This window comes from Strix uralensis, chromosome 2 (genome assembly GCF_047716275.1).
Source record: "Strix uralensis isolate ZFMK-TIS-50842 chromosome 2, bStrUra1, whole genome shotgun sequence".
Taxonomy (NCBI): Eukaryota; Metazoa; Chordata; class Aves; order Strigiformes; family Strigidae; genus Strix; species Strix uralensis.
In genome coordinates this window covers 60,925,995-60,944,377 of record NC_133973.1, presented here as the reverse complement: position 1 = coordinate 60,944,377, position 18,383 = coordinate 60,925,995, and the positions used below count along the sequence as shown (strand labels likewise).

General features: G+C 41.0%; 1 protein-coding gene across 5 annotated transcripts in view; it reads right to left on the bottom strand.

The window, feature by feature from the left end:
- DHRSX (dehydrogenase/reductase X-linked) overlaps positions 1-18,383 on the bottom strand; it is a 182,115-nt gene that overhangs the window by 65,515 nt on the left and 98,217 nt on the right. The window lies entirely within an intron of this gene.

Below are 18,383 nucleotides of genomic sequence, written 5' to 3'. Positions count from 1 at the left end.
TACTTTTTTATTTCCAAGACAACATATCTCTAACAAAAGCATCCTTTGTCTAAATCACTAATCAGTCCCTGACCTTCACCAGAACATTACAAAATTAATTAATTAAAAAAAAAAATATTACTTAAATCACCCAATAACCTTCAATTCATCAGGTCTGAAAATTCTCCTCCTGTTGTAGTTGTTCAGCTTTCACCTCCTGACTCTCACAGCACTGCTTCATCGATTGCCTTGCTTTGTGTGACAGCCACAACCAGGGCTATGAAGTGAAAACAAGTCCTGTCCCCCCACAACAGCAGTAGTTATTCCCACACAACAATCCAAATTATTTAGAAACTCTGCAAAGGGGAAAAGGAAAGAAAATTGTGACCTCAGCCACATGTTTTAGCCTTTTAAAAAGTATACATATTGCATGCCAGGTTTTTGGTTTGTTTCAGCATTAGCTATGTTTTAAGCAAGAAAATAGTGTCTAACGCAGATGTTATTCTATTCTCTGTTCTGGTTTGCTACATGTCATGGTGGGACAGCCAGCTAGATGTTGTCAACTTCCCCCCAGCCAGACCCAGTACACTAGGGCTCTGAGGTGGATTTACCTGAACCTCTTCCATAAAGTGAATTTTCTAGGAAAGAGCAAAAGGTGTTTCAACTTGAGAAAGTCAGACAGTACTGAGCAACCTCCAGTGGCTAAGTCCAGCAGAAAGAAAGGCTAAGGCTATACAAAGCACACTCCCCTTGCTCACTGTGTCCTTGCAGGTTGAATCCTTACTGTCTGGTTTGATTTCAACAGACTCTCAGATTTCCTGAGCTGTGGCAACTTCTGTACAGATGCCCGGTCCCCAGGACGGTTTTGGCCACCACAGCTGAGGACTGGGGTTCCAGATCCTCGCTGCATTTTCCCACCCTCCCACCTCACAGCCCGAGGCTGCTCCCCTGTGCTCCACAGGAAGGAACAGCCACCCCCTTCCTTGTACATGGCATCCCCCACCTCTTCTTGTGAAAGAAACAGCCTTTACAAGAAAGGGAAATTAAAGACATACAGTTCTTTACACACGCTAAAGAAAGCCTTTCTGACAGGAACATTAAACTATTGGGTAAACAGGCTCCAATACAGGCTGCAATAAGAGACCTTTCCTCTTACTCTTTTCATCGGTCCATCAGTGATGTTCACCAAACCGTTTCATCCTGTCACAACTGAGACTGCAAGCTATAATGCCTCTTTATAGTATGTCTGTACAATAAGAGTTTAGGAAGGCCTGCAGGCACAACAGCAAGATAAATAACAAAAGACAATCACAGCTGTTATTAAAATCCTTTACAGGAGAACAGTTCCTTCAGTTCCCTTCAGTTTTACAGTATGGGGCTTTAATAAACCTTATATATTTTGAACCTAGACAGTATTAGTCCTCTGAAATTGTCTTAGTGAGTTTATATAAGATACTCAGTGACCTTTTCCATTTTAAAAAAAGAATGCTTAGATTCCGGTTTTAAGATAGTGTAAATATTTTTTTTCAAAATGACTGTAAAGTCATACCAGTTCTACAACACTGACCCATGAATAACACTGGACAATTTCTTGAAGCTCCCTATAGACCTTTAGGAGGTCTGCAATTTTGTTTAATTTCACTGATGTCCTGCATCTGGAGGTGGTAAGGAAATGCAAAAGTTATTAACTCCTGTAAAAGAAGAGAGTTGTTCAGGTCATTCCTCTTGTGGCTTGGTAGCTATATAAAACCACATGAATGGCACTGTAATTGCTCAGATAGACAAAACCTGGTAGCACTAACTTATTAGTAACTAGTGCAACAACGAATGGAGTAAAGACCAAGGAGAAACTTTATGCTGATTCTGACGCTGCTCTACTTCTCCAGGCAGCTCATCAAGGAAAGAGATTAGGGAAAGCATGATCAGCTTCTAAGGAGGCAGCCACTCACACTGCTAATGGAGGAGTCCCTTTTAATACAAAATATTCATCTTGGTACAGAAGGCATTGAACTTTCATTAGCTGTAGTATTTTGTGGCACAGTGCAGGGTACAACCACTTCTTCACCACCCCTATGGGCTGTGGCAACATTATTGACTCTCCTGCATTGTGCTAATGCCACTACATGTGCAAGAAAAGCAGGCCCCTGAGAACACTCATTAGGCTAAATTCTAATCTCTCCCTTCATCTAACCTTGAAATTGTTCTTTTCTGCTTTGCCAACAACAATGGTGGTTAGATAACCAGTGTGCCAAGGTGAGTGCTTTTCAGCCCAACCAGTACAATCTCATCCTTCCTGGGAATTAACTTTTTGCTACACCTCTTTGATCTCCGCTACCTTAATTCTGTTCTTTTGCAGAGCAAATGTCGTCTTTCGTTATGACTGTACGGTGCCCAGACTAATAGCATACTAGGCCAAGGCTGTCATTATTAAGCTTATTTACTTGCTTACTTGGGAAGTGTGTCATCATATTCAGTATTGTAAAGCACTTGCCAACAAAAGATCAGAACATGCTTTGGAAAGGAAAACAAACAAACAAATCAACCCCCAAACTTTTCTTTTTGCTCACAGGGCAGAAACATTAATGGCCAGAGTCCTTGTTTGTGCTTATTCGTGCATGGTGGCTCTTTGCCACAGAGGCAGTTTCACTGGCATGAGCACCATGCAAACCGAGGTACCATTTCACTCGAGAAAGAGTGCCAAAACACGGCTCCAAGTCATGTGCTGACTCAGTGAACAGACACCACATTTCTTCTTTGTCCCATGGTCCAAGTATTTAATTTTTTTATCAGTGTACTAAAGAATTACACAGTTAAAAGCTAAGGACAATGGTTAGTTTCTAGAATACTTTGAAGCATGCACAAATATACTAAACATGCCAATTTTTTAAATGTCTTAATTAATAGAGACCATTGTTTAATAATGTGAGCAATGACCAAACCTGAACCTGAACTAGCAATGTGACTTGAACCACTTTTCAGAAACAACAATGGCAAAAGGTTTTCTGTATAGGATAGGTATGAGCAAAGAGATGTGCAATAACAGCAAGCAAACAGAAACATGCCAAAATTAATATTTAGAAATGTTATTCTTTTTGGTTTGTCTGCCACTAGACTTCAAATTATTCGAGTACCTAATAATTGACGATAGTGGTCATTCTGCTTTTGAGTTTAATAATATAATAGGTTTTCAAAACTGATTCCTTTGATTTTCTGTATGCTATTAAGAACAAAAGTGGCAAGTAGAATCTCCAAAAGTGGCAAGAGAATATCTGCAGCTAATGCTACTGAAATACTCTAATTTCTAACTCTATCCCATTTTATCTCTCCCTCTCCTACACTATTACTTGCTTTCAGGTACTTCTATAATGACAGACATGCCTGTATTTCTTTCTCCTACTGGATGTGTCCCTTGTTCTTATCTAAATTATCTTTCCAATGAAAGCAAATGAATACATAATTGTCAGACACTCGCTAAAATATTCACTGTTAAAAATATTTTACTATTATTTTATTGTAATTTGATGACTCAGTTGTCAGAAAGTTATTAGCTAATAAAATATAAAAGGAGCATAATTCCCCAAAAGACAGCTAGAGTTACTTGTGCCATTATCCACATATGAATAGATATGTATATGATTGTGCTACAATTCCTGCTTTGCCTAATTGCTTTCTTTCAAACATGTATCTACCTTGTGCAGCACCTTTTCAGCAACAGAGAACGGTGTACGATGATTTTCTGGCTGCTCCTTTGTACCATACGAATCGCACAAAGCTACGTTGGCAGATCCCACGTGACACTGCTGAGCACCTGTACTGTTTAGTGCCTGTTCCTGCACTGTGCATCCCCCGCTCTCTTGATCATGGGAACTAAAGTCAGAGGACCTGAAGGACAGGCATCTGGTGGCTCCTGGAGAGCTTTCGGACACCATGAGACCCACAGGAGCCAGGTGGAGGCCAGTGTTAGAACAGCCTGACACAGCCCCCAAGTGTTCACGCTCTCCTGAGTTTCCCACTCAGCGTCAAATTCCCCATTTCTGTCCATCTCCTTCTTCACACTGCTAACACACCTTTTTTTTAATATCTAGAGTTCCTCTCCTTTGCTTTCCAGACCAGCACAATTGATTCTGTTTGCACATTTCTTTTCTGTCTTTATCACAGGGCATAAAAGGCACGAAATGGGAATTTTGTTCTACTATGGAAGGAAAATTCAGAAGCAAAAAGAATGGACAGATATTGCAGTGAATGATCAGGGACTGTAACTTCTGAGATATTCACTGATCAGCTGAACACAGGAAAACATAATGTTTGTGCTCCTGCAAAGACTATGTCACTTAGGTTTGATTTAGATCAGATTAAGATGAGATGGAGGCCACCTACCAACTACCACTTTTTCTGCATTCAACTCTTAACTCATCATCTTGAAATTATTATGGACAGCTACAGCTCCACTTCAGCAGAAATCGTAAGTCAGAGTCAACTTCCTTTTATTCCTTATGCCAAAGCAGTTTTCCATCATGCTTTCACTGTCTTTGTGTTACAAACACAAGCAGGGGATCCATTCTAGGGAAAGCTGCAACTCTGCCCAGCGCGGCAGGGAGCTGAGAACTCATAGTTCATGGTGGAAAGAAGACTACAGGAAGGATTGCTTTGCCTGTTCCTGCTTGCCACCCATCTATCCAGTGTCTGAAGACACCAGCAAGAAGAGTTACTAGTCCAGCAAGGCACAGGGAATGGTTCCTAGATAAGATAATAAAAAATGGTTCGCAGTAGTCACATATTCATGCTCAAAAACATATTGCAAAAGCTCCACAGAGGTGCATTGCTCTCTGGCTGCCATATCTCCACAGGGGGCACTGAGGAATTTGGCCTTTCGTCTGCTATTCTGCCTCACAGAGTTATACTTCGGCGTCTGCACAGCAGCAAGGAGGAATGTTGTCCTGCTCATGAAAGAACTGAATATGCTTCTGAGCACCTGGACAGTGCAACAGAGATGTTGTTTATCAGAAAGCACTCTTAATGAGGTAAATACCATCTGATAGATGCTGCACTGCAGAGCTAGAGAAGCTCTGTCAGCAAGGTGGCAGGTGGAAATGAAGTAGAACAAACCCCAGGAGAGAAAAAGCATGAACTGGGAGGAGGAGAAGACATAAAACAGTACTGACTGGAGCCTCCTTCCCTTTTGTCACCACACTGTCCTTGCTAACACTAATAAACAGTGGCTTTGGCTGGTGCAGTCTTCAGAGACAAGCTTGGTATCTCCCTTCTCGTGTAGTCCTCTCTCCCCACAGTAAGGTGGCCCAGAATCAACCCATCTTTCTCTGCAACGTCTGCTCATCTGCTTACACAACTTCCAGACAAAGCAAAAGCCATTCTCAATCAAAACAGGGCTGCCAAGGGAGGGCAAGGAACTCCTGGGCAGCTGGAAATTCTGACCAGCTAAGCTCAAAACTGTGGCTGCTATAGGACAATGCTGCAAGCAGAAAATGCAAAAGTGGTTCTAGGTTGCTAACACAAACCTGTGGTTTCTCATTCTACCAACTGGGTATGAGAAGAAGCACAAAAGTCCCCATCTACAGAACGTAACTCCTTTTAACAGAATTTTCCTACATTGTCCAGGACTAACACAAGGGTTGTGATGCAAGTTCTGCTCAGACGTTCATGATGACAGAGCACTGCATGCTATTCAGGACTGTAAAATGCTTAATTTAAAAGGACTTCTAGGAAAAAAACAAACAAACAAACAAACAAAAACCTACAGGTAAATAAGGCGTGTACCAGCCAATTGCATATTGAGCACAATGAAAGACAGTCATCATAAATGCAGCAAGCACAGCATATCCTACTTATGACGTGCTCCTGCCCTTGTGCACCTGACGACCTCTGTGGCTTCCACAACATAAGCACTCCAGAATCTCCCCCATTCTGCATTAGCAGCCAAGATTCACAGGAATTAAATATTAAATTGTTTAATGCACAGAAAATCCTAGTATGTGCAATCCTACCTACGACACTGGTTGTCCTTTAATTCCAGCTGTGGTTATAATGACAATTTGCAGAATTTTGGCCCCTAATCCTTCAAGCTATTTTAAGCATGACTGTGGACTAAAATGTTGGCTGTTGCCTGTTGGGCATCTTAGAAGTTCCCCCCAGTCTTATCTTCTGTCCTTTATTAGTCTGAATAATTTTGTGGCACTTTTTCAGATTACTGATCTTTCATAGACTATTAATAGAAATAATAAACCATGGTTAACTCTAGCACAGATTTACTGTTCAAGCTGGTGCTTGTGATATGCCATTGTAGAAAAAGACAGATGGAACACATCCATCTGGCAAAGTGTGTGAGTGCAGTGCCACTGATCAAAATAGTGAGCATATTTAAAGACATACGGTTTGGGTACGGTCATTAAAAGATACACTCACAACTTCAGTTAGCCTAGTTTGTCTACTGCCTTCCAGCAGGCAAGAAAGAGCACCTAAATTCAGCTGCTCCTTCTCTGAGTCATCCATTCTAGTGCCACTAACTTTAAAGGCAGTCTGAGATTAGCTTCCTGTCCTTAACGTTAGCCTTTCTGAACAGTCTCTGTGTGTCATCTTCCAACCTATTCAGTGAAAAAAGAGCTCTGCATCGATGTTCACGACAAATAGAAATCCACACTGGGAAAATATTAGAAATTCATGCAGTTTTTTTTCTTCCTCTGGATGGCTTGAACATTGTCTGCTCACAGTTATTGTAAAAAAAAGCATTTCATGGTGCCATTTCTTAACCATGTAGCTTTAACCTGTTGTATTAAGAGAAATGGGGAAAAAAGTCTTCAGCTTTCCAAGAGATGCTTTCTTTCTGAGAGGTGGAAGAGTAAAATAATAAAGAAGTTTGCTCGTGGAAACTGAGCAGTCTGGCTTAGCTACTTTCAACTTCCACAAGAGAAGTGTATGGCATAGTCCAGTGATCCTTTAACTTGTTAAATTCAACAAGCACCCCAGTAGCTCTTGTGTACTGGTTAATCAAGATGAGCAAAATTCCAGGATAAGAATAGTGTTTCGGTTCCATCACTACCAGCAGCTCCCATTATTGCCAAAATATCAGCTCATCACAAGACATCCCCCTGAACATCTTCACATGTCATGTTGCCAGAGCACTGGGATGTAACAGCAGTACAAAAAGGAAGTAGTCCATGTAAAGCAACAAAAATGATCATGCATGACTGCTAATTGCACTACCAGGTAGGATGTTATTTAAATATGCTACCATTTTAGCAGAATTCCTACAGACATAGCATGCTCTGGGTTTTCCAAACATGCAAGTAGTGCTTTGTTGTATAATATTTGATATTTTCTGTTCAGCAGGGACAGGGCTTGAAAAGAAATAAGCTGCCATCAACTTGTCAGAAGAGTAACCTTAGGAGGTGGTGGCAGCAGGACAAGAGCAGTGGGATCCATAGCCAGCTCTCAGGGTGAGAAAGGTTATCTCAGCTTCCTAAGGGTAAAATTTCCTCCAGATTATTGACTGGGGAGGCTTTATTCTTTTTTAGAATAGCAAATACAATAATAGCTATCTACAAAATTTCCTCATATGCTTGCTGGAAAGTAGATGTCATCTCCCTCCTCCTCATGAGTTCAGGTGCTCCTCACCCAGGTTTCTGACTGCAGATGAACAAAGTCCTCTCATATCCTCCCTTGTTGCTATGGGAAGACTGTTTTTATCTCACTGAACAACTGTTTTTGGAACCCCTTCTGTCATCATTTCTAGCATCTATGGGTGTGCCTTCACATAGGTTGAAAGGAAAAATGATTTTGGGTTTTTCATAGGACCATTTAGATCCCTGTGGAGAAATGGTGGGAAAATGACATGGCCATACCAGTTTCACTCTGGGGCTGATATTTGGCCAAAAAAAATGTAATGTGTTGCAGTGGAAATGCTTCTCATATCTCTTTTTGAGGATTGAGGAAGATAGCCTTCATCCCATTCACAGCTAAGTATGTTTTCTTCCCTCCACAGAGACCAGAAGCAAGAGGACAGGCCCAGGTAAATTCCCTTTGCCTCATGGGGACAGAAGAGCTCACAGTGAGCATCTGAAGATTCATTTATGAACAGAAGATGGTTTAGAATACCCTCATTCCTTTTATTACCCTCATTGCAGGGGGGGTTGGACTAGATGACCTTTAAAGGTCCCTTCCTACCCAAACTATTCTATGATTCTATATACTTTTAGACGTATTTTCCTCTTGCTGCCTGGAGAACAGATTTTTATATTAAATTTCATCACTGTATTTTGTGAATTGCAGATATGTTTCTTTTTCTTCTTGGGTGACATTTACTCCTAACAGAGGTTTAGTTCTACACTGTGACTTATATCTCATTTAAAACCTCAAAATACATGGCAAATATGTGACACACACATTACAGCATCCTCATATTGACACTTTCCATCAAGAATGAAACTTTTGGAAGTAATACTGCGTCAAGCTATTAAAGAAGATAAAAGTCAGCAAGGCTTTTACAAGGCGAGACAATTAAAATGCACTTCAGAGCAAGCTAGGAGCATGAGTCTTCCTAGAAATGATGCAGAGTCCTCAACTGATTTAAACTGGTATAGTTCTGCAGAGTATACAGAGCTATCACTTGTTTTCAGTTTCTCAGCTCTGGACTTCCACATTCCCAATGCATCTTGGGTTGCTTATCTTAAAAGTTAAGATATAAAATCATTTGTATAACTCGATGATCAAGGATACACACATGCACATGAAAGAGTACCAGTGAGGACAAGAAAGGCCCAGCAATCTTTTGTTGGCAGCCTTCTCCTCCAGAATGTTTAATTAGACATGTACCCTGACTAAAACATGCATCAGCATTCTTCTTGAGCTGTTCCTCTCTTGACTTGCAGAATTTCTTTTCTGTAACAGCCTACTGTTCACAAGCAAATATAATTTATTTATTCAAAACATTTTCTCCAAGCTAGCCAAACCCTACAAAATTCAATTTAGTTTCAAATTAGCTACCCTGCTCATATCTTTACACCCCTAAATCTTGCTTCCCTCAGCCTCCCTAATTTATTTATTCTTTAATGGGAAAGTCTACTTTCTTCACTTTATAAGATAAAAAAGAAGCCCTCATATTCCCAATGCATTCATTTTGGAGAGAGAATCAACACGAACTTTGGTGAAGAAGAGGGTGTTCAGAAAGTCAGGGGGTTGCTAAAACAGGTCTACCTTAATTACAGGCACTCCTACAGCCATAATATCTGTAGAACAGACTTTCTGTTTTAGTTGCTACAGTAATGAACTTCCAAATCCAATTAGCCTGCTTTTGGACTGAAATAGCTCAGACTGATGATACCCCAGTTCCCACAGTGGCCCAGAACTAAGCTGGGCCACTTGGTCATCGTTGGTGTGGGTCTGGCTTCTCCTGTCTTCTTATGGACATAATTATCAAGAGGTATGAACTGGCTTTTAATATTCAGTCTTTTAAATTTTATGTGCAATTACTGATTTTTAAAAAATAGATTAAGCCCTTCTGTGCTATTTCATGGCAAGTATCAAAGATTTCAGTCAAAACTCAGAATTCAACCTGCACGTCCTAGTCTGTCATGCAGGAGGTTCTTTCCATAAGCCAATATCAAATATATACTTGGAGATCTGAAAAAAATCCCTTCCAGTAGGACTGTTTGTCAGTACACCATCTAGATATTTCATATATGAAAACAACTTGCAATTCATATCAATTCTTTAATACCAGCGAACCATTACGTGATGGCAAAATAACTCTCCCATTGGCTACATTTCCTGAAAAGAGCATACATTTTCTGAGTATAGCTGCTTACCATTTCAAAACCACCAAAATAAAAACCTCCAGTGTGAAGAAGTATGTTTGTAATGAGCTTTGGTATTACCATGAAAACACCTCAGCAAATATTCTGCTCCACGCCCTCTGAGGTAACACAAAGAGGCTGATAGTGTCTCTGCTTTGTAGTAGTTCAAGGACAAAAACTTTGCAGAGTCAAAGGAAATAAAATATAGAAGGGAATAATATTTCCAAGCTCCAGGCAAGAATAACTTTGAGTTGTCCAGAATACATCATCTTTTGCTCTAGACATGAAAACTATCCATAACACATACTTCTGCAAACACTACCTTCCTTTTCCCCAGAAGTTTTCTGCTTTTTCCCCTGTGTCAGTCCTAGCACCCATGAGGCAAGCTTAAGCAGCTCTCAGATCAAGCTTCAATCAACTTTTTTTTCCTCCTTTTTCTCGTTTTTTGGAGATAGTCTTCACACAGATCAGCGAGTCACTCCTCCCCTGTGTCAGCAGAGGCAGTAGAGCTAGTGGAGGGGAGGCAGCAGGAGCAGGCAGCTGGGGTGGAGGAGACGCGAGAGGCAAGGGCTGCCCCTTCCACCAGTGGTGCAGCTTTAGGGCCAGGTTAGCCACAGTTAACCTGGTCTCTGATCACCCAGTGGGGTGTATCTCCTCTCACATCCTGGCCACTCTTTGCTCCATCCATACAGGTCTGCTGGTGCAACTGCTTCTCCTGGCTCATGCCAACCTACACCTGGGATGTTATCTGGGTTATGGTAAGGGAACATAAATGACCTTGGGTAGCAATGCCGTCATCCTTTCCCACTCCTCCAAGAATCAGGATGCATAGGCTTACTTTTTCCTTTTCTCCAGATCTGACACTAGGCTGTTCCTCTTTCATGCTTAAGCAAGCTTAGGTCTGTAGAGGGCTTCTAAGATATGATTCATCTGACCTGTTTCACAAATCTAGTTTAAGATGAGATGAATCATGTCCTACAACTGTTTATTCCTCTCCACAGACTGCAAAGGGAGCTTGGGGACACTGACTCAGATTTAAACCTCTGCATTATAAACCTCAAAAGCTAGGTGATTTGAATCCCAGCATTCCGTTTCAACTAATAATGAACAAACAGAGAACGAGAGAAAAATCAGAAAACTGGGCATGAGTGCAGATGACTCAGTGTTATTCACCATACTCAAGATCAGGAAAAAAAAGAGAGTGAGAACTTCCAGGAGGATCTTGCCAAAGGCTCACAGATAGCTGGGTTACACAAAGAAAATTCATGCTGGAAAAAGATAAGAAGTCTTGCAGGGAGTGTTTAAATATTTTTCGTATTGTGAATGCCTCTGAAATAACTGTGACTTCTCAACAGAAAAATTGAGATATCATTGCACACTCTAATTGATGAACTCATCCTGAGAGTCAAAGAAGGTAAAGATAATTGTAGTGGCTGGGTTTGGTGTTGGTATGTACATACATGCACATAACTGAGACTGAGGTTAAGCAAACTGTAAGACATTATCATTTCTAAAATAACGACAGTATAGCAATGCATCACAGGTGAGAAATGGCAGTTTTGCTGCTGCTCTATAAATCACACAGTTCTCACAGCTACTAATCTGCTGCAGAGATCTTACTAGCTACCAAACTGATGGGAAAAAGAAGTGCAGAAGAATAAAATGCCAAGAATAGAACCAGAGTCTCTTGATTGTTGCTTCACAGGCTGCCCTGTACACTGGATTCCATCTCCTTTCTCTTTTTACTTCTGTACAAATAGGTATTTCTCACTATTTTTAGGGATATATTCATATAAGAAAGGTTTTGGTTTTTTTCTTTGAGATGGATTCTTTAGGAAACTTTAGATCTCTCCCCCCTCCCCACTCCTGTTTTGTTACTTTGCTGTTCTTCTCATCTTACCTCCCTTGCTGGTCCTCCAGAACTTTTAACATGATCACTCTAATGTAGTGTCCCTATTCAGTGAGGGGTCTTTAAAGCAATTAACTTTTGTAGAAGTTCCCTGCTAATGCTGACCTGGAATTTCAGGCAATGTAAGCCAGAGCCCCTGACAAAGGAGCCACAGGGTTCTTCTCCTCCATCTCAATATTCAGTGCATCTTGTATTTTCATTCTTCTTGAAGGCAAACTGACTTTTGGACAGCTGAGTAGTTCTTACTGTTAGGAATGTGCATCCTGTGTATTGTCCAGTATCAACTCATGCTGATAAGCATTTTCATAAGAAAGTTTGTGAAAATTCTTCCTTTTATTAGAAAAAATATCCCTGGGAAGGCCATGTCTGGCTGGAAAGGGTATACTCTCATCTGGGGACTAGAAAAAAAAAAAACAAACAGGTATTTTTAACTGCCTAAATCCCCTTTTTTTCAAGAAAAACAAACCAAAATATTTTTTCTAAAGGTATCAGGTGAATAAAAACTGGATACTTAAGTCTTCCTCCTGTTCAAAAATCCAGCTTGGGCATGACAGTTTTTGTCACTGTCCTTTACGCTATCTCTACAGAAAGGACTATGTGTACAGATAAGTCTTTTCATTCCCATTCAATTTCTGGACTTTCTGGAGATATTTTCATCAGCTAAACTAATTCTAAAAAAGTGTTGGTGAGATGCTCCTCCAGGTCTGAATTTCTCACCTGCAGAAGCGGCGCAAGGTATGGAGCAACGCGTCAGTTGTACTACAGTGACAGCAGCCGAGCTTGCTGGATTGGTGAAGAGATGTATAGCATTGTTAAATGCATAACAAGTGTGTGAATTTATTTCTGTGTACCTCTGCTCTCTAGTTAGCAGGGAGGAAAACAGCAGTAGGTAGAAGGGTCTGTCTTTTTTGAGCAATAGTCACAGCACTGTTTTTTCCTTTGGTGTACACCCTTCGGGGACAAGTCTTTAAGAGGAGGGAGGGAGAAAATAGATTCTCATTAATCTGCTTATACCCAATTATAACTCAAATACAGGTAAACTGGATTTTTTTTTTCCCATTCTCTTACCTAAGAAAAATAAACTCAGAAAGACAAACCTCTCTTAAATTTTGCATCCTCTGCAGGGAATTAATAATGTATGAAATTATTTTTCCTACACTTTCTGATGTATTATCAGCATTTGGTTATGAAGAAGCTAGGAATTCTCCTCACCATAGATTACTATTTTTAATATGGTGATAGCTGTGATCCTGACACTATGAAGAAGGGGAGTTAAGCGCTGCAACTGGCAGAATACTGGATCTGAGGACTTATGAAGGTTTTTGATTTCTGCTTAATGACAAACTAGCATTTTTTGGAAACAACCCCACAAACATTTGGAAAGAAATCAGATAATCACTTTTATGAAATCGAGCATGCTAGTCTAGCAGACTACCTTTAACAGCAGGTCTGGATCTGAATACTACTTTTTGAATTGCTGCAGAGCCCCAGATTAGCAGTGCTGAAAGATCAAAAGGCTGTGATGCAAAATTTTGGTGCAGCATGCCGCAACATATAAAAACCACACTGCTTGTTTTTAGCAGATTCTCACCCACCATAGTGCCTCCTTAAGTCTATGTTTAGGGCTCAGCTCCACTCGAACCTGTAGAGGGCTGAATCCGGCCTCCAACAGCATGGCGTGCATTGTACAACCCACCCCAGCGCTGGGTAGGGTGGTGGATCCCCTTCCCACCTCCCCTCCCTCATCCAGGAAAGGGTAGCGCAGATCAGCCAGCGCGTGCCTGGGAAAATATGTCAGCTCTGCCTGGGGGGAAGTGGGGAGCAGGGCTGCAGCGAGACTTGGAGCGACCACCCAGCCCTGGTGTCCCACACCAGCACAGGGACCATGTGCTTCTTCTGGTTACTTCACAGAAGTGACACAGATCTCCTCAACTACTGTTTTTGGGGCCAAAGTAAATTTGGTTAGCTGTGTATAAAGTTCTGGAACAACACATTTTTAATGGGCAGGTAGAGCATTAATTTAAGGGTAAATTATATATTTGGGTTAGCAGCTTGACTGCTTTGTTGTTTGGTTCTTTCAGACTACTTGGATGGCAGCCATCAATGCTCTGTGATGTATCTCTATTTAATTTTTCCACTTTTTCAGACCCTTGGCTGTTGATAATTCAATTTCTGGTGACTGCAGACCTTCACTCCCTATTATAAGTTATACCCCAAGGCAGACATACCACCATCTGCACTGTAACAGTGGTGGTAGCTAGTGGATGCAAAGAGACAAATGTCCAGATGCCACTTGGGCTTTGAAACAGCTTTAATATACAGATGATGTTTGGATTAGAAATACCCTCTGAATCCAAATATAAGCCTCTCAGACACATCCAAAATACTCTCTCAAGGGACCCCTCCACCCTGTACTAAACTTCTGCATATTGCTTGTCCCAACAGCTTTAATGGATGCAAACAACTAAGTATTTTCCTCTGCCCAGCCTCCAAAATCATCAAAGGAGGAACTAATCCCCATTCAGTCATCCTTAATACACTCTCACTTCACTTCCCTCATCTTCCCTTATCCTCTGCTTCCAATCTTCATGCTCTCCAGAAGAAATCTTTCAGGAAGTTTGTGTTTACAGCAAACCATCAACTTCTGCTTTCCTGAGAAATATATCCCGTTCCCATCTGCTGGCAGCAGCTCTCTGCAGGCTGCAGGAACAGTGCAGTGGCACAAGGCGCTGCTGCAGGTAAGAGCTGGGAGACATTATACCCTCTCCAGAGAGCCTGGAAACAATACAAGTCTTGACCTGCATTAAAGAGGGATGATTACATTTTAGGCAGAAATTTACCAGAAATCTTTCTAAAAAGCTCTACAAGGACATAGCCTATAGACAATGAGGTAGAAGGAAAACATGGGAATGATTGAAGTATGCCCACATTTGTAGCATAGGGCTCCTGGAAGAAGAGGGAGCCTCACCCCACACTGAGTGTTGCACAGATCAGCACCAGCATAGCCCATCTTTCTGACCTCCTGTGTGACACAGGGCTTGACCCTACTGTTAGTCATTCCTGAGTCGAACCTATAATTTCTTGATGAGCTACTAGCTGAGGGAAGCTAGCAAGACACAAGGATGCTACTACTCCAAGGGGTTAGTTATCTTGAGAGGTGGAAAACCTGTGTGGCCATGGTTGCATCTTCTTGTCCTCTGATGAGAAAGGACGACAATGGTTGTTATCTTGGGTGATAACCAAGGGGGTGGAGAGCTGTTCATGACACCACTGGAGAATTTCTTTGTTCCCTTCTATGTCTCCTTAGACAAATATTTAGATTTGTAAACTGCAAGTTTATCCACCTGATATTATCGAGGCAGAATTTCATCTGTCTCTACCCAAATGGTTCAGTATCTGTCTAATAACATATCTTCACATTTTCTGGACTTCACAGTAAGAAAGTTGTAATTTGCTCCTTTTTTATAGGCACAGCTATCTGTAATACACATCCAAACAGTCTGCATGGATGACTTCCCACAGTATTCAGCCTTCATTTCTGTTTTAAAACTAGCTTCCCAAATGGAATGAGGTGAAGCAGAAAGACTTCAGTCTCACTAACACCCATTCTCTATTAAACTGTTCTGAAAGTCATGAAGAAAAACATAAATTGATCACAAATATTTCCAGTCCCTCTTTTGGAAACAAGTGCATTCTTGTTCTCTGAAGACATCTCTTTGCCATTGCCTCAGCTAGGTCAATGAGGAAGAAAGGGAAGCTCGAGCCAGAGAACAGAGAACAATTTAAGATATTTGGGCAACCTGGAATGTAATTTTGCTGGGGGGCAATATTCACTTTCCACATCATTTTGTTTTTGTGGAATAAAGGACTTGTTACAGCTTGGCAATGCTTTTCAGGAGATTTAAATTTCTAACAGAAAACAAACCCTTTAAGATGCTTGACTTGCATTGTTCCAAATTACTACATTCTTTGGCTCTAATCAACCAGGTTTTGATCACTGATCTTTTAAGATATATTTTCTAAGCAGAAGTTACATTGTCTCTGCATAATCTGTGACTCACAGCTATGATTTTATACTAATTTAATGTAGGACTGTTTTCAAAACTCTCTAAAAAAACCTGTGTCGGCAACTAGCACATCAGCAAAGATTTTCATATTTATTTTTTTTTTTTAATTACCAATGCTGACACCTATTTATCACAGGCAATCATGGCTACAATATCCAGCCAATAATCTTTTTACCTCAGTTGGAGTGAGGAGCAACTGTTAAAAAAGCAAAGAGTGTGCAATCAAGGTATGTGAGTGACTGCTGATGACATTTCAAAAGTTACAGGTTATGTTTCACCCATGAAGTTGAGTAAAAGACATTTTTACTCCATGCTTGGAGCAGGGCGTCCTTCCATGCTCCTCTAGATTGACAGGGTTTATTTGCCTACAATGAGAGCAGGTTTTTATTCCCCTTTGCCCTTGGTTTCCTAACTTCTACGCTTTGCAGCTGAAGTGAATCTACTCTTAGGAAGGACCAGTTTATACTGCTCTTTTTTTCCTGGGAGTAGGATCATGGTGCTTTTTGTGTAATACCTTGTAGGACAGCTTAGCCTGAAGAAGAAATCCAGGGCAACAACTTTCCTCCTCTGTGTCACTTCTCTATTTCTCTCTACTGCAGTTGCATTCTTGTATTCAGTCCCTCTTTAAAATCTGGTTTTGCTTATGGTAATGGAGGGCATAAATTACACATCCCTCCTATCAACTGAACTCTGTCTTCTGGAGCTTTCCAATGAAAGGAGGGGGAAGATGATTCTTCTGATACTTACAAAACAGTGGGAGCAATCCTTCCTGTGGCTGGAAATACACATCTCAAGAAGAATGTGTGTTGTGCCTTAATTCCTGGCAGAAACGTCTAATCTGTCACTTTAAACTGTAAGATTTTGTTTTAATTACAAGAGGGGAAATAAGACCAAGTTATTAGTAGGAAAGTGACAAAACTGATGACTGACACAAGAGAGAAACTTACAGTTGGTACTTATATAATTTAAAGAACATATCCATGCTCTCTCAGAGGTTATATGAATACTCCTGCCGTTATACTGTGGTCACTTGTGATAAAGCCACCTATTAGTATCAGTCAGCCTTGGAATCTAAGAATGTTTAGAGACATTCTTTGTAAATCAAAAAAGAAAAAAATACAAGCGTTATGAATTCTATAACGCACCTTGGGTAAAAAATCTTGAAAGCTAAAGGCTTGCAAAAGCACAAGGAAGATGGAAGAAGAAAACTTTAATTTGGAATGAAAATGCAATGGCTTAATACAAAGTTGTACCAATGTAGCTTCAAAACCAAATTCAGGTCAAACACCATGCCTGGTTTAGTGGAATCTTAAAAGTACACTGGATCATACATAGATATTCCAACTCAATTTCCTTAGGATACAAATAAATAAGAAAAAGATTTTTAAAATGCACTTTCAACATCACTCAACTTCTTCTAGAAACAGCAGGAAAAGTTCTACTATTGTCCAAGTAATCAAAACATATTATTTTCACGTTTTGAATAGATCTTGCTCCTTTCAAACACTCAGAAAGAAAAACAGATCACAGAGCCTTATGACACAGTTCTAGAAAAGCCACTAGTAATGAAAAACCCTGACCTAAGTATGCAGTTGAGTCAGGAAAGATTATCATGCAACATAGCTTATATTTAAAAAAAATCATAAGATTAGAAGAGCCATAGAAAAAGGTGTGATTTTTTTCTAAAAATAGGAAGATTCCCGTATGCCCTTACTGCACTTACAGTTTAGTGGGATCCCTTTGAAGCAAAAGGATGAGCTATCATGTGTGGGAATATCAAAGTAGGCACATACAATCAAGAATCGTAGAATTGTTTGGCTTGGAAGGAATCTTAAAGATCACCTAGTTCCAACCCTCCTGGCATGGGCAGAGACATCTTCCACTTCACCAAGTTGCTCAAAGCCCTGTCCAACCTGGCCTGGAACACTTCCAGGGAGGGGGCATCCACAACTTGTTTGGGCAACCTGTTCCAGTGTCTCACCACCCTCACAGTAAAAAATTTCTTCCTAATATCTAATCTGAATCTACCTTCTTTCAGTTTCAACCCGCTACCCCTTGTCCTATCACTGCACTCCCTGATAAAGAGTTCCTCACCACCTTTCCTGTAGGCCCCCTTCAGATACTGGAAAGCTACTATAAGGTCTCCACGGAGCCTTCTCTTCTCCAGGCTGAACAACCCCAACAGCCTGTCCTCATAGGAAAGGTGCTCCAAACCCCTGATCATCTTTGTGGCCTCCTCTGGACCCACTCCAACAGGTCCATGTCCTTGCTATGTTGGGGGCCCCAGAGCAGAACACAGTACTTCAGGTGGGGTCTCACCAGAGCAGAGCAGAGGGGGAGAATCACCTCCCTCGACTGTTGGTCACACTTCTTTTGATGCAGCCCAGAATACAGTTGGCTTTCTGGGCTGCAAGTGCACATTGCTGGGTCATGTTAAGTTTCTTGTCAATCAACACCTCCAAGTCCTTCTCCGCAGGGCTGCTCTTAATCCACTCATCACCCAGTCTGTATTTGTGCATGGGATTGCCTCAACCCATGTGCAGGACCTTGCACTTGGCCTTGTAGAACTTCATGAGGTTTGCACGGGCCTACCTCTCAAGCCTGTCAAGGTCCCTCTGGATG